Source organism: Uranotaenia lowii, chromosome 3 (genome assembly GCF_029784155.1).
Source record: "Uranotaenia lowii strain MFRU-FL chromosome 3, ASM2978415v1, whole genome shotgun sequence".
Taxonomy (NCBI): domain Eukaryota; kingdom Metazoa; phylum Arthropoda; class Insecta; order Diptera; family Culicidae; genus Uranotaenia; species Uranotaenia lowii.
In genome coordinates, this window is record NC_073693.1 from 114,156,742 (window position 1) to 114,183,965 (window position 27,224).

At 33.4% G+C, this 27,224-nt stretch overlaps 1 protein-coding gene across 4 annotated transcripts in view; it reads left to right on the forward strand.

The window, feature by feature from the left end:
• Positions 1 to 27,224, forward strand: part of LOC129756948 (uncharacterized) — a 608,072-nt gene that overhangs the window by 537,979 nt on the left and 42,869 nt on the right. The gene's annotated exons all lie outside the window — the stretch shown is intronic.

Sequence of the window (27,224 nt, forward strand, 5' to 3'; positions counted from 1 at the left end):
CACCCGTAAATTTCGACCTTTGGCTGAAAGCAAAGTATCATCAGCAAACAATCTTCTACCTTTTCCTTCTGGTACATCAGGAAGATCAGAAGTAAAAATATTGTATAAAATTGGCCCAAGTATACTACCCTGAGGGACACCAGCTCTAATGGGTGTCCTTTCAGAGTATGAATTTTAATAGCTTACTTGTAAGGTTCGGCTAGTCAAAAAATTTTGAATAATTTTGGTGAGATATACAGGAAAATCAAATCGAGCTAATTTAGCTACTAAACCCTTGTGCCAAACACTGTCAAAAGCTTTTTCAATATCAAGAAGAGCAACACCAGTTGAATAACCTTCAGATTTGCTAGCGTTAATCATATTAGTTACACTCAAAAGTTGATGTGTAGTAGAATGCCCATGACGAAAACCAAATTGTTCATCAGGGAAAATAGAATTCTGATTAATGTGAATCATCATTCTATTCAAAATAACTCTCTCAAATAGTTTACTTAAAGAAGGGAGCAAACTAATTGGTCGATAACTTGAAGGCTCTGAAGCACTTTTTCCAGGTTTTAAAATTGGAGATACTTTGGCATTTTTCCATTTATTGGGAAAATAAGCCAACTGAAAACATTTATTGAAGATTTGAACCAAAAAATTTAAAGTGCTTTCAGGCAACTTTTTTATAAGAATATAGAAAATCCCATCTTCCCCCGGGGCTTTCATATTTTTAAATTTTTTGAGAATCAATTTAAGTTCATCAATATTTGTCTTACAAGAACTTTCAAATACATTTTGTTTAGAAAGAATATCATCAAATTCAAGGGAAATTTGAGCATTAATTGGACTAACAACGTTTAAATTAAAATCATGAGCAGACTCAAATTGCTGGGCCAATTTTTGAGCTTTTTCTGCATTAGTTAAAAGAAGTTTATCTCCGTCTTCCAAAGTAGGAATTGGCTTCTGGGGCTTTTTCAGAATTTTAGTTAATTTCCAAAATGGCTTTGAGTAGGGTTTTATGTCCTCTACTGCTTTGGCAAAATTTTCATTATGAATGAAATTTAAACGACGTTTGATCTCTTTTTGAAGGTCGCAATAAATAAATTTCAAATAAGGATCCCTAGTACGTTGATATTGGCGTCGACGAATGTTTTTCAGTCGTATCAAAAACTGAAGATCATCATCAATTAAAGGTTGATTAAATTTATGTTTAACTTTGGGTACTGAAGCGGCTTTAGCATTGACTATTGAAGTTGTCAAATTTTCTATAGCCAAATCAATATCTTCTATTGAATTAAGTGGAACGTTTACATCTAAATTACTTTCAATAAAATTCCTATATCGCACCCAGTCAGCTTTTTGAAAGTTAAAAGTTGATTTTAAAGGGTTTTCAATGGGACTTTGGGATAAAGAAAAAGTTACTGGAAGGTGGTCTGAATCGAGGTCCGCATGAGTAACTAATTGACTACAATGCTCGCCTAAATCCGTTAGAACCAAATCAATTGTGGAAGGATTTCTAATCGAAGAGAAACAAGTATGCCCATTAGGATATTCAACAGTATAATATCAAGAGGAGCAGTGATTAAATAAAATATTCCCATTTGAATTTGATGAAATATTATTCCAAGATCGGTGTTTAGCATTAAAGTCACCAATAATAAAAAATTTAGATTTATTTCTGGTGAGTTTTTGTAAATCTCCCTTCAAAAAATTTTTCTGTTCATCGCTGCATTGAAAAGGCAAATATGCAGCAATAAATATAATTTTCCCCATAGAAGTTTCTAATTCAATTCCAATTGTTTCTAAGACTTTTGTATTGAAAGAAGGAAGAAGTCTAAATTTGAGACGACTATTGATGACAATAGCTACACCCCCACCTTGTCGATCAAGTCGATCATTTCGTAAAATTTTAAAGAAAGCATTGCTTTTCAAGTTATTGTCTGGCTTTAAAAAAGTTTCAGTGATGGCAGCAATATGTATGTTTTGAGTTTTCAAAAATAAAAAGAATTCATCTTGGTTAGCCAGCAAAGATCTAGCATTCCAATTCATAATATTTAAACATCTATTTGGATCCATGAGGGAATCGTAAAGTCATAATAATTTTGTTAGCATAATTAAAAGAAGTTTGGAAAGCTTCAAACATTGAATTTGCTTTCAACATAAGTTGCATCATTTCCATTAAATTTTGATGCAAAAATTTTAATTTTTCCTCAGTAATCTCACCCAAATCAACAAAATTGTTAGGATCAGAAAATAAAGGAGAAGAAAAAGTATTTGAATTTCGGGGATTTTCCCAAGCCTTCGCATGAACGTTGAGACTTGGTTTTTTCCCATTTTTATTAGTTATGCCTGGAGAGGGCAACCCATTTTCAACCACCTCTGAGAACGATAAACAACGAGTCTGTGGCGCAGAATCAGCACAGGTAACATTAAAAACACTTCGGGTATTACCCAGCCGTGATTCCAATGTAGGCCGAGGCTGACCGTGAACAGGCAGGTTGTTTGCCGGCCCGACGTGTGAAGACGAAAAAGAGGAAGGAGGAGAGGAAACTTTTCTGGAAACTTTGGGATTTTTCCTAGAAGCAATAATTTTTGCCCTGATGGGACAGTCTAGAGAATTCGAGGAATGATTTCCTGCGCAATTTGCACACTTGAAAAAATTCTGTTTGTGGTTTATCACCACCAAAAAGGCATTTAGATTTTTCATGATCGAATGAGCCGCAAAGCATGCATCTGGCATTCATTCTACAATTTTTAGTGCCGTGACAAAAAGCTTGACAACGACGACATTGCGTAATATTTTGAAGGAAATTGATTGAAGATTTTCGAAAAGGTTCAAATTTGACTCGACAATGAAACATAAGACGAGCCTTTTCAAGAATTTGCAAATTGTTAACTTGATCCTTTTTAAAATGGATCAAATAAAGCTCAGGAGCAAAACCAACACTACTGATATTATTCGTGTTGGTTCTTTTCCTCATTTGAATTACTTGAATTGGAGAAAAACCTAACAAGGAATTTAATTCAGTTGTGATCTCATCCGGTGTCTGATCGCCAGTGAGACCACGAAGTACAACTTTAAAAGGACGATCACTTCTAGTGTCGTAAGTAAAAAATTGATGTTTTTTATTATTCAAATAATTTAAAATTTTTTGAAAATCATTAAAAGATTCTGCCAATATACGAGCAGTTCCCCTTCGACCGATCTGAAAAGAAATCTTCACATCCTTGACGGAAGTGACGATTTCTTTTCGAAAGGCGTTGAAGTCAGGAATCGTGACCGTAATTGGTGGAACCTTTTCGTTTTTAAGAGTATAAGAAGAAGAAGGTTTCTTAGTACTCTTATCAGAATTAAATATGAATATTTCCTCATCACCGATGTTATGAAGGACATCGAATGAATTGGAAATTTCAACTTTTTTGGGCGATGGACCTGAATTAGTTTCGGCAATTCGCTTTCTACCAGCTCTTGAGCCGGCCGATGACTTCCCCATGCTGGAAAGATAGAGAAAATATGAATAAAAGAAAATGAAAATAATTTTAGCACTGAAAAGTGCTGATAGAAAAACAGGTAAGAATAAAATAAATAATTTAAAATGTTCCTGCAGGTACACAGCAACGATACGATGCTCCGGCGTACGTGTTGACGGCTCAACGGTACAGATGGAAGTGATTGATATAGGCATTTAACCTGCCTTGATATGGGCATTCGGAATCTGTCTCTTATTCCAATACCTTATCATCTACAACTTTGCCAAAAGCTTCAATTTGTTGAATTTCCGATTTCCAGATGAATAAGAAAGAAAACCCATTAACATTTTTGTTCACAGAACCTGTACGGACAATAATTAAAGTTCAATATATTATAACAAAACTGACAAAAATCTTGTTTAAATTTTTAAATTTTTTCGACATTATATAACAATTTTATTTTTTCATGCCATGTGTTAAAAGCGTATTACCCTCAAACTGCACTGATTAGATATGATGAATCTCTAGCCATATCGTCAATCGGCTGTATGCGCATATTACCCAACATGCGCATTTAGGAACACTTCCCCCTATCCCTGACAGTCCGAAAAAAAATAACTTTGATTATAAATGACCGTTTAGAAATCAGATTTTAGAAGATCATCAAGCGAAGTGTGCCATCTACGATTTGAGACAGGAAAAAAGTGTTTCAATTTTAAATATAATCAATTTTGTAATGAAAAGCCTGTTTTTTTTATTAAAATTCAGTGATGAGTCTATGTTTCATCATTTTTGATCATGTAAATGAAGAAATTAAGAATTTTGATAAAGTCTATAAACTTAAATGTCAAATTCGTGCTTTCTGTTTGTGACAAATTAGATGTTTAGAATTTCTACTATACATGAGCCCATAGATGAACAAGATGTACCTGTGTGTACCGTGGGACTAAAAATATTATGAAATTTTGAAAGTTAAAGGAGACTTGATCTTAACTCAGGGTGCCATAAGCTTTGGCAAAAGTTATGCAAAATTTAAGGATAAAAGTTCCATTGGCCACACAAGTTTCACAGTTAATACACAGTTAATAGTTCTCTACTATCCTATATTCATTGCATACTTTAAGGCACAATTTTCTGATTTTTAGATAAACGAACTTTTTTGAGTTCTAATTATCAGAAAATTATTGTATAAATATTAGTCATTGAATCAATATTAATAATTTCGCGCTTAGCAATGATCAACATCCATTCATAAGAAGAATATATCTATTTGGACTCGAGGGATCAATAGATCCCAAAGCATCATTTTGGAAAAATATTTATAAAAAAAATGAGAGTTTAGTATTGCTTTGCTATTGCTTTGAAAATATTATATTTTTTCGTGTGAGAAATATTTTGAAGTGATAAAAAAGATCTCTAAGTCACATTTTGTTAGATTTTTTAAACAAAGTACAGTAACCAAATTTTTTTTAAACAACAGATTTGTTGTTTTGTTCTGTTTGGCACATATTGCAAAAGAATCAAGTATCCCCAGAGATCAAGTATCTTCATTCTCCCCTACAGTTTCAAAATAAGGATCGATAACCGGGAGATGAGGTCCTATTTTTCAATTATCAACAATTTTTTGATCTGTGATATTTTCGTAGAAAATGTCCAAAATTGTCTGAACATGACAAATATGCGTTTTGTAAGAATTTCAATAGGTTTGATATAGGAATTCGATCAATGTTCGAAAAATTGAGTTACTGTACCTAATGACAGTATACTATTTTTTCTTAAAAAAAAGCTCCTGCGAGTCAGCACAGACTGATGTTAAAATTTACTCAGCGAAGTTTTATGAGATTGTCAACTCGTTATCACCACATCAAGATATAACTCTCTGGAGCCACTATTTACAAAAAACTATCCTCTGGTAGGTTTTATGTGAAGTATTTTCAAAAATCGTATCGTCCTCCAGCGTTATCGAAAAATTCTAAATAAAAAATTGAGGAAAATCATCAACCTCTAGTGGCTAAACAAAAAACGATGATGATCCCATTAACTTTTTTAGCCTTTCAAAGCTGTTCGGATTAACATGACCCGAAGATCACATTCCAAACATCCAAATCATCATTCTATTGTACTGAAGAACTAAGTTTTTACGAGCACTTGTATGTTCTATGAAATAATATTCATATTAACGACAAAAAACTAATATTTAAGTTTTTAAAATCGGTTTATCGAAAAATTAAATACTGCAAAGCAAAGCCGAAGTTTAATGTCCATTTTTTTTTTGTAAGATTTTTTTTACCGGAAGATCCGAGGTAGCGGTCAAAACTTTTATTGAAATCAAAAATATTTGTACGTTGGGTAGATATATTTTTGACGATTCTAACAATCAATAAAAGAATTGAATACAGCAAAGCAGTCAGGAGTACTAACTATTTAAAAATGTAAATTTTTGGATTTTTTTCTTTCTAAACCAGCTTCTGATTACCTGGTAATACATATCGATTTTATATTCAAATGTTGAGTAAATAGAATAAATAACCTGAACAAAGAATCTCAAAGTATCAAAATCAGTCAACATTTATCGCCACGGGGATGCCAACAAACTACAGGTCTTATTTCCCCGAAACGGAAATTTGGCGAACAGCTTTGGAAGGTTAAGTTAATATTCAAATATTCTTCAGTTTCAACACTTTCAGAAATTAAAGTGCACTGCATGCAACAGAAAAAACTGGTTTGTTTGTACTATAACGATTATTTAAGGAGGGGGTAGGGTCTAACACTTTCAAAAAATCGATTTTTTTTATTTTTATATTTTCTTATTGTAAAACATTTCAAGAATGTTGTGTCAAATTTTTAAGTCAATTGAAGCAAAACTGTAGAAATTATAGGCCTTTATCTCCTCTTATCTAATACTGCAAAAATACTACAAGCAAAAACTTCAAACGCGTTTTTCTCGAAAGCACATTTTTAAAGTCCGTGGACATCGTCATTTGAAAACTACTTATCCGATTCTTTTCAAATTTAGAACATATTTTCTACATATAAAATACCAGACCCCAACGTTTTTCTTTTTTTTTACTTTGGGGAGATTTTACAGATAAAAAATGGCGGATTTTTTCGTGAAAAATCGTAGTTTTTACTTCAAACAGCCACAAAAATTTCATAAATTTTTTTTAAAGTTAAATAAAAACGTTGGGGTCCAGAAAAACATCTATTAAAAATATTTTGCTCTGATTTTTTGACTTCAGATGATTCTGTGCTGAGATACAGTGTCCACCGCAAATCTTGTTTTCTAAAAGGCATCCTCGAAAGTGCTCCGTCACCGGCACATTTTTCAATATTTTTCTACGAAAAAATTACTAAATGTTCTTTTAACAATGCTTTGTATAATGCAAAAAATTCGAATACATTTGTTTGAACGATAGCTCTAGAAAGAAATCGTGAAAATGGTGTTTTTTATACCCGTTAGACCCTACCCCCCCCCTTAATATGAACTTTCTAAAAACAGTTTCAGGTTTTATCAATTGCATGATGTTGATGTTTGATATATCATCTTCCATCAGCCTTCGGACTTAAAATTTTTAATTGAATGTTAAAATTTATGAAGTTATTTTAACATTTTTGTCATGTACGAAATCAGCTTTCTTATAGTCTTCTATAGGTGCATTAAACGACAAGAATATGAAAAATTTCATGCCCAAGAACCATGCGTTCATTTCCAACAAACTGCAACATTTAAACTTCTGCAGCGAAGAAATTCCACAAGCCACAAAGTAATATATTACTCGTTCATGGCCAATAAAAAGGCCAGAAGACCACCGCAACATGGGGTGGGCTCACAACATTCTTCAGGCTCCTGCCGAGAGGTGAAGATCAAGAATCAAGAGTTGGAACCTTGTAGTTTCTCTAGCAAAGAAGTTTACCAAGAGAAGGGTCTTATTTCTACTGCAGCTTTGAACTTTATAATTTTCTCTTGCTTGCCCTTTGAAAAGTGCGCAATTTTTCACTCGAAACGACTTACTTCCGGTGCTAAAGAAAGTACATCCGGACAAATGAACTCCTTTTTAGCACTTCTCAGGGCCACGAGAAAAACCCAACCCAAAAAGCAATTTCGGTGTACCACTTGCAGCATAAAAATTAAAATTCCGACAGCTGAAAGATAATTTAGGGATCCAATAACCCTTTTCGGTACGCTCATTGCTGCCTATTTTGGACTTGAATTGGATTTCTATGCAAATTGAAACAATTTTTTTCGATGCCATAATTTTATTTAAAAGAACTTGATTATTTCCTTTAACAAAAGATTTTTCAATTATTATTTTGATTCCAGAACTTAGTAACATTTAATGAATAGAATGATATTCACTCGCTAATGAGGTTTGAAATTTTGTTACAAATTGGCATCAGTCCAGAATAACAACCCCTTTCGGTGCGAAAGGGGCTCTCGAATGTCGGTTGTCGACAGCAAATGGAGTCCATAAATTTCAATTAATTATTTCGCAATTACGGCTCGAAACATTGGATACTCTGCTCATCCCCAGTTCACTACTCTGGATCTGTTCGAAAGCAGCAGAAACATCGGCTCTGGTTAGCATTTCCGGGCACTGGACATGTGGCTCCTGGGGATAAATTTCCCACGTGTGTTTTACACATGTCGGTGAGAGCTGAGTTTTTTTTTCACCTCAATAGCAGGTTGCTGAATCTAATAGCTAGGGTGATAAAATTGTAACACCTGGTCCCGTTGAGTGCTTGGTGTCTACTTGAGGAAAATGTGTCTCCGTTCTCGATTTTCCCTCAAACAAACACATTTCTTTCCGACGATAGTCGAATACATAGAATGCTAGAATGCTGTCTATTTCATCGGGGAGGATTGGTTTTTGAATGCGAATTTCAATTCAGCAATGTCCTACCCAAATGTATTACAGAGAGTGTTCGTCCAATCGGAATTAGAGGATTAGGCTAAATTGAACGGCAAAACCATAAAAGAATAATTTAAATTGATATCCCTGATTGATTTTTGATCTGTCCTCCGATTAATCATATTGAGACCGAATCCGTTTTTAAAACTGAATTGTATCAATGGTTTGAGTTGAATCTATAATTCACATAGGAAACGCAACGTTACATCAAGGAAACATCACTTACCTTTTTAGAATGCTAGATAAAAAAATTAAGTTTGATAAATATTCTATAATTTATTAAAACAACAGATTGAACTGAGATCATAAAAACCACCATATCTTTTTTGAAAAATTTAGCAACTTGCACTCTTTTACGTTTTCTGACAGCGTGTTACTTCAAGTTTCTATGCTCCTAAAATTAGAACGATACTTGAACCCGTTGATGAACTAGAAGCATTTTCGTGGGAGTAAAAAAATTGCGATATTTTTGAAATTAGGGGAGACTTGATCTTTTATTCAGGAAGCCCTAAAACTCAAACAAAACCCCAAGATAGAATGATAATTGACTATTTTGGTCATGTTTGTTCTCATTTCACAATCTATAATTGTCAGAAAAAAAAAATTCTATAGCTTATTCTCAACCCTTATGACATTGCATACTTACGGGCGCAACTTTTTATAAACAAGAGAAAATCAATTATTTTAGCCCTTTTTTCAGATAATTGATGGATGAATATTAGCTATTGGATAAATATTAGTAATCTCGTAATCAGCAATGACCATGATCCATTGAGAAGAAGAATATACCGGGATCATTTGTACCCATATATTAGGGATCAATTGTACCCAAAATCAACATTTTAGAAAACTTTTTCTGAAAAATGTTGGGAGTTCTCCATCGCTTTGAAAATATTGTATTTTGAAGATCATTTTACACTCGGAAGATTGATGTATTGGAATAAATATTTTTGTTATAACATTTCCATGTAAGGAACATTTTAAATTGATGAAAAAAGATCTTCAAGTCACATTTTGTGAAATTTTCCAAACAAAGTTCAATAACCCAAAAACTTAGTTTGTTAAACTTTTTTAAGCATCAACCATTGCTGTTTTGTTTCATTTGGCACATTTTTCTAGAACATTTGATCACTGTGCGACATTCCAGTTTGGAAATATAGCTAAGAAATCAAGTATCCCCAGGGATCAAGTATCCTCATTCTCCCCTACTGTTTGTTTGTTGATGAAAGGGGCTCCAGAGATCTATGTAATAACTGTCTTTTCAAGAGGTCTCTGGAGTCGTTGCAAAAATGTTATTTGTTAAAAATCCACATGAAATTAATTAAATTATTTGATTTTGAAAAGATCAAATTCATTCACTTCAAATTTAAACGTGAAAATTTGGAAAGATTTTTTCAAACAAATGTATACCGAGATGTGTGACAAGGTTGTCGAAATCTCAGAAAAACTGTGATTTCTCAGAATTTTAAGCAAACTTTCACCACAATATCTGTATCACAGAACACTGAATTTATGAAATATGTTCACAAATTTTATTTGTGGAGAATTGAATAAAACTGTGTAAGTTGAATTTTCAGGGACTAGATAAGATGAAAATTGATGGTGAAAATCATGCGAACAAAAATTCACCTTGTCTCCCGGTAGGACTTGAACCCACACATTGCGCCTCTCCGTAGCCCATGTATTAACATTCTACTACAGGAGACAATCTCCTTTTCATTGTTAATGCAAATCTTACCAATACTGCCTGTCTGTCTGTCTGTCTGTCTGTCTGTTCCCTATAGACTCAAAAACTACTGTACCGATGTACATAAAACTTGGCAGGTGGGGGTATTGGAGGCCGAGGAAGGTTCCAATATTCCAATATTCTGACATTTCGGCTACAAATGCTTGATCAATTTTCTACATTCAACTACAAATATAAAAGATTCAACTATACATTTCTGGTTGACCTCTCACATTGAACAATAAATATGATAGATTCAACTATTATGGTATAATTGATTAAACTTTTAATATGATAGATTCAACTACATATGTGTGATTGATAAATATAATAAATTCAACCAAATTTTTATAATTGATTATGACTACACGTTCATAAGTGTTGCTAATGTGACCTCAGCACGTGTTTATTAATGGCAAAACAAGTTGAAATTAGCAAAGGAGGTATAATTGGATAGCACATTTGCTTGATTAAATAAAATTGTGACGGAATTATTCCTCCCTTCAGGTGAATTCTAATCAGATGTGGCAGCAACTCAATTGCAAGCGAACGAAACGATGCCGCTGAAGGAATTGGTTGGGTGGCACCGATTTGCATTTCATTGGAAAGCAGAAATAGCTGGACAGTGCCAAAACCATTGATGTGCTGACCGCTAACCCGAACAAAGCATTAACATATTATTCGTTGTTAACATAATCATTGTTGTGCTTACAAATAATCAAAATATGTATAATCCAAAATAAAAATAAATACAGGAAAACTAAGAAAGAAACAACTTTGAAATAATGTTGAACGCTTATAATCAATCAAGAAGTATAATCGATTCAATCATATTTATAGTTAAATCAACCAAACCTGTATAGTTGAATCAACAAAATATTTAGCCGAATGTCCATCATCACTCAGTATATGTAGTTGAATTAATTATATACATGGTTAAATCAATCATGCAATTCTAGTATAAGCTATCATATTAAAGTTTAATCACTAAAACCAATCATTAAAAATAATGTTGAATATTTAATTATTATAACACTAGTTTACAAAATTTAAAAAAAATCGTGAACTTTATTGAACAACCTATATTTTTAATGTAAAATCGGACGCTGAATCCGAAAATGAAATTCGCAATAACTTTTTTGTTTCAAGTACAACCGTGTTACAGTCTTCGAGTGAAATGTTTTTCTTAACTTAGGCTTTAATAAAACCAATCAGGAAAAAAAATCGGCTGGTAAAGAAAAAAGGTATTATTGAAAAACCAGTATTTTTGCTTCTCCCGAGCATTATACCTTAAAATCCTATTCACGGTTGCGACTCAAGCAACCCCTCCCCATGGTCAGATCGTTCTGAAAATTGGCATGAAACCTTCTGGTAAGCTAAAAAATAATTTTGATACGGAGCTAGTGAGATTTACCATGTTGATTTCTTCCTATACTATGTTTAGTTTACTGCGGTTCGTAAATTTGTTTCAAAAATGCAGAAAATTACTGTAATGGTAAAGTAACCGTTACTTCTTCAATTTTCTACCGATTTTGAAAGTAACCACTTGAAATCTTTGTTTCTGATTCTCATTTAAGACCAATAGACACATTCCACGCGCTTGTACCGCTCAAAAGTTATTTTTATCCGTTCGCGTATCAAAAAATCTCAAAATTGTCTATAATTTTGATAATTCAAATCACACAAAACCAACGGAAAAAAGAGAAAAAAGTTTTTTTACACATGCGTTAGATGATTTTGAAAATCAGTTTTTTTGTTGAAAAAAAGTGGTTTTCTAGACAACTTTTTCAAAATCATTAATTTTAATATATGGATGATTTTTATTCGGAAATAGTTTTAGTATGTTCAATAGCCAAAAAAACACGGCTTCATTTTGTAGAAAAAGAATTTGTTTATATCCAATATAATTGGTTTGAAAAGCGAACAAAAACAGTCGCAAATGAGTGAATTCACGTCACAAAAAAAGGGAAGATTTTAATTTTACGAGAAATCTCTGAATTTTTTTGAAATAAAAAAAAATAGATTTTCTTTAAAAATGATAAGACGATTCTGAAACACTAAAATTTATAGAAATCGGTTGGAATCTAGCTGAGCTACAACAGCGCGAATGAGTGAATTCACGTCACAAAATTTGATTTTTCGTTAAATTTTATATGAAAATGTGCTCTGAAAGCTGTTTTGACCCTCCAGATGGTCGGATTTTGACAAATCGAGCATAATTTAGTTGATTTTTAATAAGTTCATTATTTTCAAATAAAAATACAAAAAAATTGAAAAAAAAATAAAAAATTTTTTTTTTGGTGAATCTTTAAATAAAGACAGTAGTGATTTTAACATATGATCCCTCAATATGTTGCTATTCAAGTGCCAATCAAAATTAGGAAAAAGTTAGGTGCAGATACTAAAAATGTATGATTGAAAAAGTCGGAACAACAAAATATCGTTTTTGAAAGTCTACATAAAATTTGAAGACTCCAAAGAATGGTTCAGTAAAACCACAGTATAACTTTATATATCGTGACGTGAATTCAGTCAACTACCCTGTTCTGTTTGAACTGAGTGAATTCACGTCACAACTTCAAATCAGCATAAGTTCGTTCGTTGTTGTTCAATCGAAAAGATACGTACATCAAATTGTGGGTAATTGTTTTTTTTACAACTCATTCGAAGACACCGATATTCTATTTCCACAGAGAGAAGAGGAATTCAAAGATGTATACACTAAAGTCCGACATGGTTAATTCTAGCGTGAATTCACGTCACAAAAGTAATAAGTCACAACAAAAACAACTTAAATTTTAAAATGACCAAATTATATTCATTTTGAAGGAAATTCAATTTGCGACCGTTTGCTACAATTTTTTTCATTTTCAAGTAAATTGGTTGACTTCTAGAACGATGACAGTGCAGAAAAGTTCGGAAAAGCGATTTCACGTCACGGTGGAATGTGTCAATAGAAAATCAGATTTTTTAAAAGTTACCATCGAGTCTAAAACATTCACTCAAACAAAATTTTCTCTAAAAAAATGCGTTTTTTATAATTTTTTCTTTCATAAAGCCACTAATATCAACAATACTGTTGATGATGCGCAAAAGTGATGTTCAGATGATCGATAGCAAATTTGTTCACCTTTAATATGTAAAACAGAGATTTAAAATTACTGTTATGCAGTCCGAGATATTTCAATCTAAGTACATGTACTTTTTTTATTTTCCAGAATTTCATTATTGGAGCATAACTCAAAAACTGTTCAATTGAGATTTTTTTGAATTTCATTTTCGGATTCAGCGTCAAATTTTACATTAAAAATGACCTTCAGTATACTAAGTTCAAAAATGCTGTAAACTAGTGTAATTGGTCGAGAATCAATCATCAATATGATATAATGTGAGCGAGAAATAGTTGATAAAACTCCACTTTTTTCCGTGAAGTGCAAGAGAACTTAATAATTTTTCCAACAGTGTCTCTCGATCATCACCTTTATCAACAGATTCCTACAGTATCATTTGTTAACACATTGGCGAATTGTGGTTTTCCAATAATTTGTCATTTTGACAAACCTCCAATCAAAATTACCTCTTTTCATCTATCTATAGACTACTTGGACGTGGCCGGCACCGTTATTGTTGTTTATTTTTTTAAAAAAGAGTATCAGTTTATTCATTGTGAATTGTGAATTCGTTTTACTGAGGCACGCCTTATTGTTGAATTTTGAGTTCAATGATTTAAGGCGGATATGAGAAGTCGATCAAGCTGAGCTAAGCTAAGAAGTGTAATGCCAAACCTTATAACCCTCATTCGTCCCTTAAATTTTCACCCGTTACAGACCATGGAGTGTCAATTTGGCACTCCTTAGTAAAACTAATATATCTCTTGTTTCTCAACCGATTTTTACAAAATTTGTAGTTTTTAAAACCTCGTGATGTTACTCAAATATTTTTCTCAAACAATACTTCATCATCAAAAAATCCGAAAAACATGCTTTGGAAATAAGACTGTAGATCAGCTACGCAATGTGCAAAACAAGTTCACTTTGTTTCCAAGAAAGCTCAAGTTAGAAGCTATACGTTGCACATAAGGATATTTTTTTTAAAGAAATTATTTAAGATCATGGCCACAAAAATGTAAAAAAGTGGAGTGAAAACCGTACTTTTCTATCAATGAATCTTGAAAATTGTTTAAGTTCTACCAGATGCATAGCATAACATAGCATCGCATAGCATAGCATAGCATAGCATAGCATTGGGTGATTACTCACATCTTGCATTGGCTGATAAATAAGGTACAACTCATAATTAAAACCAACACAAGATGCCAAAATGCGCATCTGGATGCAACACGCATTTCAAGATTTGATTTAAAAAATAAGTGTGGTACATTATTGCACACCGCGACAAGTCAATGTAATCGTAATAGGGATGATCTGATACAGTAATATAAACTTTTCAGGTGCAGAAAACTCATACGACCCAAGGTGCTGTATTCAGATGGGTAGGGGAAGGGATATTTATATGGGAAATCCTTTTTGGCAAAAAGGATTGACAAGCAATTCGAACAGAATACATATGATGTTAAATCATTAAGTTTTCAAAAAGAAATGATCTCACCAAAGTCCATTAAATAGTTGTTGGTTTTCGCCGGTGCTAAGAATCTTCCTCAATTCGATCATCTTGAAACGTTTTTCAACCATTTTTATATATTCATTGCCTACAAGCAACACGCATCGCAGGAATCAGAAAAATTAATCACAACCATTTTCCGTCGCAGACAAAATTTTTCATAAACAGCTGCCAAAAAATCGAGCTGCACCACAACACATCTGCCAAATTCTTTAGATCCTTATCCACTTAACAATTTATCCCATCTTCACCAGCATTCGATCACTTAACTTAATTTTTGACTCAACTCGAATCAGAAAATACGTTATTGAACCCGTGCTTTTTAGAATTTAACACTGCGTTAGCGAAAAACAGGTCACAACAACAGCCATTTACGTTTGCTTTTATTTCAAACACTATTATTAAAATAATGAAATCACATTAAGATCATCCCGGTAAGGTTATTTTCAAACTTCACATATCATTTTACATTCTTCACTGGAATCTACATTCCATAATTAAATATTTAAAGAATGAGGACGTAGACGAAACGCGCTATCTAAAAAAACACGACCGTTCTCCACGAAAATTATTGTACTTATTCCTGTTTAAGTTCTACCAGATAAATTAAAAAAAAAGAGGATTGACAAAGTGATGTAATTTGGAACATTTTCGCATTTTTAGATTGTCAAAGTTCAAAATACAGAGTTTTTGACGAATTTTCAAAGTTAGCTGTTTTCGAATTTTTTGTCAATTTTGAATTTTTAAGATGCACTTCAACGAACGAAACATCAACGAAATTCAACTTTGCACTGGATTTTGAGTATGTTTATGCTAGATTTCCGCAATCAATTGATATTCACCAGAAAGGCAATTTCAAACCGATTCTATTGGTAGATACATAAGCGCTGAGATACTTTACAAAGATGTGAAAAATAAAGTGGAAAACAAATTTGAGTTACATCACAAAGTTTCCAAAACTATAAATTTTGTTAAAATCGGTTTAGAAACAAAAGAGACATAGTGGTTTTAAGCGAGAAGTGTCGAATTGGCGCTCAAGATCTGATGAGGGAGTTTTTTTCCTGGCCTTTGAAGTTTGATTTCTGGTGGTAACATGTTTTAATTGACCACATCTCTTACAGAAAACGAGCTGGCATATAAGGATGCGTTACTAAATGGAATTTCTTAAAATTTCATCACGCATCAAAGTAAGCTGAAGTAAAGCCATAGGTAGCACAGACGGAAATACATTTCATAAATATTAAAAACCTATGAAAATTAATAAAAAGTGTTATACAATCTGTGCAGACTGGTTTAGCCTTCCGTGGTAGAACCACCGGATCACTTGACCGTGTCTGGCCAAAAGCACTGGTGTCAAAAGCACTTGGTGCTCCGCGAAGCTTTTGAAAGTGCTCCGCGACGTACGCAACGAAAATCATAAACCAACTTTGAAAAACTCTTATATTTTTTTATCGTTTCATTTTTAACGAAGCGTAAGAAAAAAATATTCACAGGGCATATAGTACGAACGAATAAATTTTGTTTACTTTGTTTTTAGTGGAGGCTAAATCCCTGTTGGCATAGAATGGAGGATTGTCAAAAGGCACTGCTTTGATCGAACAACGTTGTGTTGCAGGACTGAGCGTGCAAAAGACTCAATGAAAATGCTGTTCTTGCGCCGTACTTAGTGAGCTACTGATTGGAAAAGCTGGAGATGCGCATATTATTGCTGAAAACCTAATTAAACCTTGTATTCAAGAAGTCGTCCGTATCATAGTTGATGATAAAACAGTGGAATTGGTAAATTCGATTCCCATGTCTGGTTTCTCGGCGAATTTGTGACAAGGCTGAAGATGTTGAATCCACAAATTTAGCAGGGCTAGCAATTCTGATGATATTTGTGCGCAATCAAGGTTCTAAATGTTTCGAAAAAAAAAGGAAAATTCCATTAATGTATGTACGGACGGTGCGAAAGCTATAGTTGGAAATACTGCTGAAGTTAAGATCAAAGAAAAGACCAAAAGTTGCGGTTGTAGTCATTACATCCTTCATTTACATGCACTCGCTATGAAGAAACTAGCATCATCTTTGAAGGATGTCTTGGACAAAAGCGTTAAAATAACCAACTTTATTAAGGCGTTGTGCGAAGAGATGGGTAGCCAACATTCCACGCTACTACTTCATACCGAAGATCGCTGGTTATCTCGTTGTCTCGCCGGTTTGAATTAAGATCGGAAGTCAGAGCGTTTTTGAGCTACAATAATTTGATAAATTTGTTTTTGTATTCCTCGTTGTAAAATAAAACTAACAGACCCACGTGCCTGATGAAGTCATTTATAATTGCAATACAAAGTTTTACTTCAGGATTTTTTAAGCATCTTCCAGCAATGTTCCCCGAAGAATATCATAAAATTATTTAAAAACTCGAAGACCTCAAATGCGTGGAACAGCCCTTTTTTAATGTCAAAGAAACCAGAATCATCAACATCGCAAGAATATAAATGCTTGATAGATATGACATCGGATTCAAAGCTTCAGGAAAGATTCGTATCCAAAACGTCGTTGGAGGAGTATTGGTGTCTACTGAAAAATGAATATCGAATTTTGTCCACAAAACTTATTCTTCTGCCGTCTCCACAACTTATCTATGTGAGCCTGGATTTTCCACATACCTCGCAACGAAGACAAAATACCGATCCCGACTAAACGCGGAACCAGACGTCAGGCTACAACTGGCACACATTTAACCAAACTTGTTACAGCTTGAAAAATCAAAGAAAGCGTATTTGTTCTTTGGTAACCAGTGTTCGTGATATTATGCTGGTTGTTTCACCAACACTTTTCAGTTTCGGGACAATCAACCTCAAAAACGACCATGTGTGCCCGTTTTTTGTACCGAGAGTTTTTGAGGTTAATTGTTCCGTCTCATCTGTACACGCTCAGCAAGTGTGCGTAAGAAATGTCAAAAACAGCTCTATTTAAGCGATAAATACTATCAAGTTTTCAAAATTCGGGTTCTTCATTCTTTCAAAAATGCAGGTGCTCCGCCAAAATCTTCGAAACGCTGCACGTGCTTTAATCGTCGCAGATCTCCTTGCTTTGAGGATCGACTCTCCTACGCTGCTGGAGGCTATTCCCCTCAGTGTGCGGCCCCAAGGATTTGGTTCCTTAATCTGCAGCTCTATGTTCCCATCCGGCTGAATAACTACGGAGCCAACAGCGCTCTAATTGGAATTTTGAGAACTTTCAACCGCTTCGCTGAGTACTTTGACTTCGACGTTTCAAGGGCTACTTCCCGAAGAAAAATTCTAATGGTTTCGAGAACTTTGTAGATTTAAGTTTATAAGGTTATCATTAGGATTAACATGTGATCCGTTGATGTTTTTACACAAATAAACAAGCTTGACCATAAAAGAATCTCTAAGCACAAGAAAATTTTGCAAGTACAATCTAAGATCACACGCCAATTGGACCATAATGATCTTAAACCTTGTCGCTCGATAATTGTTTACAGTTTTGATTGATTGTCTTTTGTTTAATTCTAATACAACAATCTTTTAGTTTGTTGAATACACGGATTCGTTCATCTTTATAAGGGAAAAATTAACAAATATTTGAAAGCTTTTGTTGCTATCGTGGCATATTTTCCTTATGCAATTTATTTTAGATAAAATACACCGTTTCAGGAAATTTTGAACTCGTTTTTGTTCCCAATTATAATTTTCTATGCGAAGTACAATTACTCGCTCTCAAAGCATACTGTATTTATATATTCAAATATCAGTAAGTTAATTTTTTTAAATATATTCACTACAAGCTATCCTTTTAGCCTCTTCTATTGTATACAAATAAAATGTTCAGATTGATTTTTTTCATTTCAAGAGACATTCTTAGCTCACTTTCAAATTTCAGATTTTTAGGCTTTAAGAGTATAGGCCAAGCTCATCCATGTTTCTGCGGTTAGCGGTTTCTTCTCTTCTTTTTAAGTTTAAAAATGCTTGAAGTGTTCTCTCAATTCGTTAAAGTGGTTCAAATCCTATAAAATTTCGAATTGTTCTATCGATTCACCTTATGACGTATCCTTATCTCAAGATTTTCTAACGATTCGTTTGACATGAATCCGACACAATGTTTCAGCTTCCCTTTCACATCTGTTTTTGTTCTTTTATTCATATCCGCTTCCAGATTTAAGGTTGTTCTCTCAATTCACTTAATATTTGAAATAATTTTTATCTTGACACACTCCACATTCTTTCTTATCTCAAACTGCCATGTCAACACGAATTGCCAAAGTTTCTGGCCATTCAGTCTACTTGATTAAAAAGAAACATTTTAACTACTAGGGTAACGGACTTATTTTGGATATACCTATATTTACGCAACTTTATTTCTCATTATTTCCGCAGGCATTGCTTTGGAAAAACTGAGTGATACCGTTGCTTCGTAGTTTGTGACTCTTATTTATTTTTATTTATGATAAATTTCTACCACTCTACATGATATCATGTTTTTTTTTATAAAGTTGTTTCTCTCAATAACTTAATATTTTATTTTCACCAATTTTTCTTGTTTTATCGTGATCTTTCAATAACTTTTTGTAAGCTATCCTTTGAATCTATTTCACTTCAATAAAATCCATAGACTTTCAAAAGTAATTTCTTTAAAGCAGTCCTCACATCACACTTGAGTTTTCCATCTCTATGAACTGTCCCCTCAATTCAATGATTTTTTTTTTAAATAATAATGAGCTTTCTTCTCAATCTGCTTGATTAGCGTCATCTCAACTACTTTTTTTCGGTTTTTTCCATTTATTTCAAGCTGTCCTCTCAACTCGCTTATTGGTGTTATTCAATTTCTATTAAGCTGTCCTCTCGACTCGCTTGTTGGTGTTTTTTCTCCAATTTCTGTCAAGCTGTCCTCTCAATCCGCTTCATCACCAAGCTGTCCTCTCAACTCGCATATTGGTGTATTTTCAATTTCTATCAAGCTGCCCTCTCAACCCGCTTGATCACCAAGCTGTCCTCTCAACTCGCTTATTGGTGTTTTTTTCAATTTATATTAAGCTGTCCTCTCAACTCGCTTAAATATTATAATATCACCAAACAGTCTTCCGAATACGCTAGCTGGTGATTTCATTTTAAAGAATTTACCTGTTTTTGATTTATTTTTCTTTATATTTTCCTTTCCGAACAGCATTTCACCACATTTGAAATTAAGTCTGATTCACTTTTGGACTTTAAATATCAAAACTACTTAATTTTTTTCCATCTTTTGGTAGAACTTTCTAAGCGTGTGTAACTTTTACGATGTTTGTTTTTATTCGGCTCGATTTTTTCCAAACTTTGTAACAAAACACAATTTGATTGGCAAATACCTGCCACGGTCGCCAAATGTGCAGACTGGTTTAGCCTTCCGTAGTGGAACCACCGGATCACTTGACCGTGTCTGGCCGGGACAACTACGCGCTGTCGTGCTTAGCTCGCTCACCCGTTCGCACTCTCGCACTGACTGAGGGTACGAACACAGTGAGCGCGAAGCGAACTGCGAAGCGAAATATTCATTCACCGGATGAATTTCGCAAGTTCGTTTTTGAAGGCCGGCCACAGTGTACGCGAATTGCGAAGCGGTTCAACACTGAAAAAAACCTGTGTTTTGCAAAAATTATTCACACGTGAAAAAATCTTTGCAAATTTGCAAATATTTGCAGAATAAAAACTGTGAGCGGGGAATACGTTCCGCGCAAATAAAACGCGTTAATTCCACGTTAATTCCGAAAAACCAAGATGGCGAAAATGGCAAAAAACACTGCTGAAATCGAATAAAACAACCATAATGTGGGTATTAGGTGAAAGGAATCAATAAGTAGAAGTCGAATTTTGCAGTCTGACGCTATGAAACGCCATCTTAAAATCCAATTCGGAGGCTTCCGCTCAACTTAAATATATTTCAAATGACAGAAAATCGCATGAAAACAAGTCTACCAAAACTATGACAAAAATATAACAAAATTTTAAAAAGATATTTAACAATATTATGACAACAAAAATTACGAAACGCTGACAAAACTTTGAGAAAAATATGGCGAAGGTGATAAAAATATTAGAAAAATATACCAAAACTTTGATAAATTTGACATTAAAATGGCAAAGCCATGACCAAAATATTAAAAAAAGCCTGACAAAAATTAATTAAAATTGACTAAACTAAATAACAAAAAAATTACAATAATAACAAAACACGAAATAAAAACTTTGACAAATATTTGACAACATTATGGAAAATATGACAAATGAAATATAAATATGACAAATATAATAACTAATCAAAAATTACAAATACGACAAAATTTTGAAATAAAATAACATAAATCTGCAATTTGTCGTATTTTGTTCATGGTTCTGTCAGATTTTTGGTCATTTGATTGTAAGTTTTTTTTATAGTTGTCTTTTTTCGTTCGATTATAGTCGTTTTACCATCTTCTCTTCATACTGAAAGTCTTACCCGGTACAACCGTGTTCGATGATTACTCTTGTATATGAACTCGCCAACTGAGCAACACATATCACAAGCCCATAGATTTGTCTTTGTCATATTTTGTTATTTTTTCTTCATATTTGCCTTATATTTGTAACACATTCTTCATTATATTTTAGGATTTTTGTAATTTTTTGTTATACTTATGTAATTTTACTGTCGTATTTGTCATCATTTTGTAATTTTTTTCACATGTATTTAAAAGTATTTTGTTATCTTTTTATCTCATTCTTCATAATTTTTTCAGATTTTTGTCATTATTTTGTCATATTTTTATCAGAACTTTGTCATATTCTAGCCCATTTGTCTTATTTTTTTCATTTTAATGTCAAATTTTTGCCATATTTTTACCACCTTTGTAATATTTATTTTTTATAGTTTTATATATGTGTCAGTTTTGTGATTTTATTGTAAATTTTTCTTATTACTTTGTCATTTTTGTAAATTAGTTGTCAAATATTTATCCATATATTAGTTCTGTCAGGTCATTTTATGTCAAATTTTGATTATAATTTTGTCATATTTTTTCACATTTGTCATAGTTTTGCCATTTATGTGAAATTTTCTCATATTTTTGTCTAATTTTGTAATATTTGTCATATTTTTCGGTGTAATTTTTTCAGCACATTTGTCGTGTTTTATTCAACGTTTTTTGTCATTTGTCATTATTTTGTTTGTCATATTTTGTCATAGTCATGAAAAAGACTGACACCGCGTTATTTGGGAAAATTCACGCTAAAATACCGTACATATTTCATAACCAACACAGAAACAGCAATGATAATTAAATAAATAAACTTTTGAAAAAGATTTTTTGATAATTATCATTTGCGATAAAAAATATCCCAGAGAATATTTTCAGTGTATGTCCGGATGAACTGGATGAATTCGCGTGATCGAGCCGGCTCTTCGCGAGAAAATTCGCTTGCACTGTGGCCGGTCGATGTTTTTTTCAACGTGTTTCAATGAGAAGCGGTTTTTCGCGCGAATTATAATTTCGCTTCGCACTTCGCTTCGCGCTCACTGTGAATTCGACCTGACTCGCGTACACGCTCGTGTGGGGTGACCAAGTGTCGGTTCAATCCATACACACACAATCGTATTTGTCAAACAATATTTTTCAGCCATATTGAAAATAAAAGTTGAAAGTGTACGAAAGTGATTTAACTTAATTTTCACCATTTTGGCATCATTGAGAATCTAATGTAAATACGAAGTACAGATTTTTGAAATAATGTTCAAAGGTTGTCGTTTTTTGAAAATTTTATCAATCTGATTTTTCTCAGATTTTTCCAACAGCGAAATACAAAGGTATCACACAGAACGTACAAAATGGAAATGATAAAATTATCAAAAAATAAATAAATAAGGTTTAAGATTTGATTGCACAAGCCAAGCTTACATAAAATTAAAGATAAGTAAGAGCAAGTTCACTGGTGTTGGGAAAAAGTGGTAGAAATTTGATCACTTTTTGCACATTTTAAAAATTTTGCCATGCAAAACCATTTTCAGGATCTGTGGCCCCAAGCTTTTTAACAACACGTGTTGTAGTTTCGCATGCTGTGATGAAAAAATAGCCATAATACTATCACACACGGCTGAAATAGTGCTGTAAAAAAATACAACGCCCAAAGATCTTGAAAACATTTTTGCATGGTAAAATTTTCAAAATGTCCAAATTTCTACCACTTTTTCCCAACACCAGTGAATTTGCTTTAATGGTTGTTTTGAAGTCTTATTCACATATGTTAATGATCTTTATTTTTTGTAAGGTTGGATGGGAAATCTTATCTTGAGACCTGATTCCATTTTCTTATTGAGTCTTGTATATAAGTTTAAGAAATGCTTCTGAGAGTAAAAAGGCTCATTTACACTATTTCCAACATGATTGCATGATGTTTATTTGAGTTTTGAAGTAATTTTATGACACACATTTAAACGCTTATGAAAAATCTCCGCCAAGGAAACAATAATTCTCTGTAAACCCCGAAACCGTCCAGCGATGAAAAACACTGTAACCGGTAGAGAGAGGAAAAAAACAAACCCGTGAAAAGAACTCCGCACTCAATCGAGTATCGATTTTCCCGTCATCCGTGCATATATTATTCATAAAATGTCGTCGTTGTCGTCGTCTTCTTCAGAGCTAAGGTCTCGTTCGGGCAGCAGCAAAAGCTTGATGCGGGAAGATTCCCATCATCCATCCATGCCATTCATGCTCCAAGACATTTGATTTGACTTTCTCCTGCTTCCCAGATACCGTTCCGCAGGTCTTCTTGATGACTTCTCCGGGGGGGCCTTGTAGCGAGCTTAAACCAAGGGATACAATCGATCCAAACAAGTGGGTATGTTTAGCTGGGATTTAGGAATTTTAGGTATTTTTTTAGTAGATTAGAATACAAAAAATTCAATCAAATAACCACGCAAGATTGATTTTAGGAAAATAAATTTTTTTCCGGACTATGGGAAAGGTACAGAATTTGATTCAAAAATCCACAGAGCAATCTAACCAACTACTCAATTTAATTCCTAACATTTGGGACCTGTTACTGTGTGTCCAATATCATCCGGCAGATGGGTCATCCCTGATAAGTGTCTCTGTGTTTGTGTGTGAGTGTGTCTTTATTTATGTACGTGTGTCCCCGTGTTTTTGGCTTGCTAACCTACGACCGATCGAAGAGGGGTCGGATTTTTATTGGTGACAGTTTTCGGTTGGACCTTTTCCGTTTCCACTTGGTCCAACTTTGTCTCTGTCAAGGACCATGAACCTCGTCGTCGTCAGCGGAAGTGCTTCATTCTTCTTCTTCTCCATTCGTGTTGGTCAATTTCCCAAAGATCCTGAATATCTTTTGCTTTTTTTGCTCCTTTTCTCCGCCTAAACTGGTGCGGTTGATGGCATTATCTTCCTTCAGCACTGACGAGGATGGAAAAGCAATGATTTCGGTTTTCCCCAATATCAATGGCTATCACGATAATGGGCCGGAGGGATGATATCGAAACAGAAACTGTTGCTGTTGCTACACATGTATGTAGATACCTTTAAGGAAAATGGATTTGGTTTCCAGAACTTAGTTTCGTTAGGCCCATTATTGGGAGACCGGAATAACGAGCCATGTAATGATGGGGACAGATTAAGACATTGGATTTTATTTCGTTTGACGATAATCACGTGGCACTTGAGGGCAATAAAATTAAATCTTTCGTAATAAGTTCGCACGATAAGTTCGAAATAAGTTTAATGTTTAACAAACCAAATTATACCTACCACGTAAAGGGCAAAGCACTCAAAATTTATAACAGCGTTGAATTATTTTCAGCAAAAGAAGATTTTAATATAGGAATCCTAACATATTCCGAGTTGCAAAATTAGCCATTTGATATTTTGCTCCGATAAATAACCTTCGATAAGTTCCATAGGAAAACGCTTATTTTGAACGCACACCTCAAAACAAAAAAAATGTTATGCAGCACAACTTGACACATTTTTTTTAAGTTATGAAACAAGATATGATTGCTTGTAAATATCGTGTTGCTAAAAAAAATTCACATTATTTTATTGATATTTCATTATCTAAAAAGGTGTCCGCTTGTTTTTTCCCTGTTATTTTAGGCACTGAAACTAGTTGGGACGAAAGCGTGAGTAGTGAAGAAATTTTTGTTGATAGATTTAATGTGTTCAGAGGTGATAGAGATAAATCACTATCTGAGAAAAAGTCCGGTGGACGAGTGTTAATTGCTGTTTCTACAGATTATAATTCAGAACCAATTTCATCAAGAAAATTTAGAGAGTTTGATCATGTGTGGGTCAAATCTGTAATCGAAAATCAAATACATATTTTTGCCTCAGTCTACTTCCCTCCAGAAAGCGCTAAAAAAGACTCGTATGAACTATTCTTTGAATTTGCTAAAAACATTTTATCAAAATTTGAACCTGAAATTAATGTACACATTTATGGGGACTTCAATCAACGAGCGGCAAATTTTATTAATGATTAACAAAATGAATCACTTTTAATCCCAATCGTAGGAGAAAATGAAACGCTTCAAACCCTTTTTGGCAAATGCGCAGAGTTAGGTCATAATCAAGTTAATCATATCAGAAATCAAAATAACTGCTATTTAGATTTACTTTTTACTAATATGACTGATGATTTCTGTGTGACTGAGTCACTTACTCCGCTGTGGAAAAACGAAGTGTTCCACACTGCAATAGAATATTCCATATTTATACATGAAAACTCCACAGTGTTGGATAGTGGTCTATCTGAACAATACTATGATGTTGAACAAGCCAATTACCTAAGTATTAAGAACAAATTAAATGCTGTAGATTGGCAATCATTAATTCGAAACCAAAACCCAGAACAAGCAGCGGATGATTTCTACAAAATTAAATATGATATTTTAGAAACGACAGTACCAAAAAAACAAAGAAGTATAAAGAAAAGATCTAAAATTCCAGCATGGTACAACAGAAAAATAATAAATCTCAAAAATAGAAAGCAGAAAGCTCATAAAGCTTACAAAAAAGATAATTGTGATGTGAATCGCTCAAATTATTTGGCCATTTGCGAGCAGTTGAACATTGAAATTAAAAATTCGTTCGAGCAGTACAACAATTTGATAGAAAATAATATAAAGAAGGACCCTAAAAAATTTTTCAACTTTGTCAAAGAAAAGCAAAAATCTCAAAATTTTCACATCTCAAATGAAATTTGAAAGCAGAATAGGGAATACTAAAAACGAAATCAGTAATCTATTTGCAAATTTTTTTCAAGAAGTTTATACTACGCATGACGACAATGATCGAGATTTTGATTATTTCTCATATCTTGGTGATCCGTTACTAAATGTTGATGTCAATAACATATTGCTCAGTGAAATACTTGCTTCTTTGGATGCATTAGATTCATCAAAAGGTCCAGGTCCAGATGGTTTGCCCCCCAAATTTTTAAAGTTGCTGTCAAAAGAAATAGCCAAACCATTATTTTGGTTGTTTAATTCTTCTTTGGAAACAAGTATTCTTCCTGCAATATGGAAAGAATCTTTTTTGGTTCCAATATTTAAAAGTGGCATCAAGTCTGATGTACGAAATTATCGTGGAGTTGCTATATTATCCTGCATTATATCCTGCAATAGAAATATATTCTCACAAGTAAAAAATTTAATCTCGAATAAACAACATGGTTTTTTCAAAGGCCGTTCTACGGCCATTAATTTACTACATTTTGTAACATTTACTATAAAAGCGATGGAAAACGGCAATTATGTTGAAACATTGTATACTGATTTTAGTAAAGCATTCGATAGGGTCGACATTCCTTTGTTACTTTTCAAGTTAGCAGAGCTTGGGTTTAATCATAGACTTTTGCAATGGATCCAGTCATATTTAACTGGTAGAACACAAAGAGTACGATTTGAAGGAAGTCTGTCACCAGTTGTAAATGTAACATCAGGTGTTCCTCAAGGTTCTCATCTTGGCCCGTTACTGTTTATTTTATTTGTTAACGATGTTGACTACATCTTAAAAGATTTAAATGTTTCAACTTACGCAGACGATATGAAAATTTTTCTGGAAATACGTAAACCATCGGATATTGAAGTGTTTCAACGTGGACTAAATTGTTTTTATACCTGGTGTTCAAAATGTTTACTAGAGCTTAATGTAAAAAAATGTAACTCAATATTATTTTCGAGAAAGCAACTAATGAGACAAGAATCAGTAAAATTAGGTCAAAATAAAGTTGAAAGGTGTAGTCAAGTGAGAGACTTAGGAATCTTATTGGACTCTAAACTAACCTTCGTTGTCCATTTTAATAATATTATCTACAAGGCAAGTAATATGCTTGGTTTTATCAAAAGATTTAGTCTGCAATTTAATGATCCTTACACAATAAAAACTTTGTATGTAGCTTATGTTAGGCCCCTCCTTGAATACTGCAGTGTAGTGTGGTCTCCATACCAAGAAGTTCACATAAATCGTATTGAGTCAGTACAAAAGCAAT